Genomic DNA, 3,844 nt, shown 5'->3' with positions numbered 1-3,844 from the left:
GGTAAGTGAGGTATGTCTTCTACCTCCTGATCAACTATATCCAGGTATAACATTAATGTCTAAATCATTATGTAAGCTTAAAACTAAGAATATCAAATTGAAAAAGGAAAATGTAAATCTAAAAACTATCTTAGCTAAAGCATGCCCACTAGAAGAATTTGATAAAGTTAAAAATGAGAATGCAAAATTAATAAAATAAATAGAATGTCTTAAAAATTTTGCATGTTCAAATTTTTCACAAAATTCAAATTTCCTACATTATAGTGGACTTAATTGGTATATCAGGAACCATAGGGGGTAAAATTGTAAAAGTGGAAAGAAAATATATTCCATAAATTTTTTTAATAAATCTAGTAGGTAGAAATTTATTTTTGGTTCCTAAATCATGTTTAGTCTAAATTAAATTAATTTTTATGCCTACTTTAAATTTAATTTACTTTAGTTTTAACTTTGTTTATTAAATTAATTATTCCGCATGCTTGCTCTTAATGTTTTGTGTTAAAAAAAATCTATGCAAAATAAAGATATTATCTACTCATATAAATATTTTCAAAATTTTCTATTTGTTATATTTATTTTTAAAATTCTTCTTTTAAAAAACAGTTTCGATGATTAAAAATGTTTAGAAAATTTATTTTTTGAATTTTTTTTTTTTGTGATCATGAGTTATGATTTCAATTAGAGTAAAAATTTCCAAAAAAAATTCGACAATTATTTTATTTTTATGAAATTTTGATCAAAAAATATAATTTTAAATTTTAATTTTTTTAGAGAATAATTTTGAAAACCCTAATTTTTTGAAAAATTACCATTGTATTTTGGATGGTGAGAAAAATTAGCAAAAATTTTAGGACTTAGAAAACTAATTTTAAAAATAATACTATCTGTTTAAAAACATTTATTGGCATTACAATGCAAATATTTTGTAGGTAAAATTTTTTATGTTGATCTAATTACTTCTGTTTGACTTTGACAAAATGTTCAAGATTTTTTGAAACATAAAATTAATTTTTAATTTATTTTTGTCAAAACTATGAATTAATTGATAAAATTAGTACCTTTTTGAAAATTAATTTTGATAAAAAGGTAAATAAAATAAAATCCATTTTTTAACCCTAGAAAATTTTCTAATATTTTTCTAAACTATTGTTTTCATATATTTTTTTTATTTTATGTTTGATGTGATCAAATGAGGAGAAATAGTTATTAAGTTTAGGAGAATAGTTGTTAAGTTTAGGAGGAGGTTTTATTGCATTTATTACATTTAATACTTTTGTATTTATTTTATTACATTTAATATTTGCACTTAAATGTCAAATACTATTTTACTTGTTTGTTTAACCATAATCTTAACTCGAGTATCAACACATCAAAAAAGGGAGAAATTATAAGTACCCCTAGTTGGTTTTGATGTCATCAACAAAGTTAGGTTAGGACATGTGTTGTTTTGATGTCTTATGTCTAAGTGTGTGGTGTTGGGTTTCAATCAAAGTCCCACATTGGAAAGATTTGTTAAAGATCATGGGTTTAAAAGGATGTAGGATATCTTCATTGGCATGAGGCCTTTTGGGTAGAACCCAAGCCATTAGGGCCTAGGCTCAAAGTGGACAATATCATGTCATTGTGGAAATATATGAACATTCCTTCGATCCCAACAATTGGTATCAGAGTCATAGTCCAGACCAAATGCAATGTGGTCGGATACTTGCAGAAGGGGCGAGTAGGTCAGAGTGACTAGATACTCACGAGGAGGCCTGGAGCAGGTCAGGATGACCGGATGCTCGCAGAGAAACCCAGAGTAGGTCAAAAGTGGTTGAATGTGAATGCTCACGAGGAAGCCCAGAGCAGGTCAAGGTGACTGGATGCTCGTGGGGAGGCCCAGACTATGAGAGTAATTATGGTCCTTCGTTTGAGGGGAGGAGTGTTGGGATTCAATCAAAGTCTCACATTGAAAAGATTTGGTAAAAATCATGGGTTTAAAAGGGTGTAGGATATCTCCATTGACATGAGGCCTTTTGGGTAGAGCCCAAGAGTAAAATCATGAGAGTCTAGGCCCAAAGTGGGCAACATCATGTCATTGTGGAGATATATGAACATTCCTTCGGTCCCAACATGCAGGAACTTCGGAACACAAGAAGTCGAGTGGAAGACGTAGCGAACGAGAAGGTTGGCATGGGAAGCAAGTTAATGGGCTCGGAACATTCGAGGGACGAGAAGCTACGAAAGAGTAAACCGATGGACGAGAAGGAATGGGCATGGCACATCCGAGGGACGAGAAGCCGGAGAGGAAGTCTGCTCAAGGAGAAGGTCAGAGTTGGATTCGGGTGAGCTCAACTCCGAATGACCATAGCATCACCCAAAGAAGAGCAAAGAAGAGTTAACCAATTTTGAAGGTTAACTGGTCAATCTGGCTAATGGAATGCACCCTTAAGGTGATGGAAGGAGCTCTCGTGCCTAGTGGAAGGCTCCCTCAAGGTGATGGAAGTGTTAGTTAGAGCCCTAGAGTCAATCATTTGATGATTGTATGGACTCATGTATATCATATTCATGTATATATATTAAGGCATTTGATTTTTGGTTATTATGCTTATTTGTATTAGTGCCAGATAAAATAAGTATAGTAACGTCCTAGAGTAGAAAGGTTCTTACCTATATCAATCGATTGGTTGAATCGATAGTGAGATGATATAGGGAACACTACTCTAAATCATTCCTAGTCGAGTATTAACATTCAGGGACAATGTTAATACAATAAGACTAGCATGTAGGTCAGCTCGATGACTTGATCTCACAAGTCATGGATATAGAGATATCAAGCTGACACATGGGTATGCATTAGAGAATGTATACTGAATGACCCGCCATGAGAAAGTATCATGGATCGTTATATGAGTGTCATATACTTTCTCATGTGGCTATTAGTATGACTATTAGTCCTTTGACCTGAAGTCACCATGGATCCCTACATAAGGAGTTATGTACTTTGGTTTCGTCAAACGTCACCCGTAACTGGGTGGACTATAAAGGCGATTACTAGGTATATAACGAATTATGTAGAGGGATGTGAGTGATGTAGATGAGATCTATCCCTCCCATATGACGGGAGCGACATCGGTATTCTTGATAGAGTTAGACCACGAAGTGCATGGCCATGCCCAAATGAGTCAACATTAGATGTTGAGCTCATTTGATTGAGTGAGTCTACTTGGAGTTCAAAATTTAGATTGATTAGAGGATGACACGGTCTATGCCTCACATTGATCAATCTAGATGTCTAGGATAGAAGGACAATGTCACATATTTTGTGAGGAGTCACAATTGGTAGTCACAAGGTGATGTCGAATCTCGACATTCTTGTAACTTGGGTAGTAATGATGTGTTGCTAGATACCGCTCATTACTTATGCTCATAAATGGGTTTAGGGCATTGCCAACGTTACAAGAACCTATAGGGTCACACACTAAGGACAATTAGATGGAGATTTGGTTCATATGATGAACCAAGAGGATTAGATTCATTTGATGAATCATATTGGATTAAGAGTAATCTAAATTGGGCTAATTGAGTTAGACTCAAGTTGATTCATGTATTCAATGAGTCTAATTTAGATTATGACTCATTAAATCAACTTAATTTAATGAATTAGATTCATTATATTAAGTTGACTTGAATCATATGGTTGGATTAGATCAACCATGAGAGAGATTTGATCAAGTTTGACTTGATTTGAGAGGAAGAGAAAAAGTCATGTTTGACTTGATTTTTTGCCACATCACTAGTGAGTTGGCAAGATGTGGACCAATAGGATTGCTCCACATCATCAATGTGTGCCACCTCATGGAGG

Source organism: Zingiber officinale, chromosome 5A (assembly GCF_018446385.1).
Source record: "Zingiber officinale cultivar Zhangliang chromosome 5A, Zo_v1.1, whole genome shotgun sequence".
NCBI classification, from domain to species: Eukaryota; Viridiplantae; Streptophyta; class Magnoliopsida; order Zingiberales; family Zingiberaceae; genus Zingiber; species Zingiber officinale.
Note: the sequence above shows the minus strand (reverse complement) of the source record.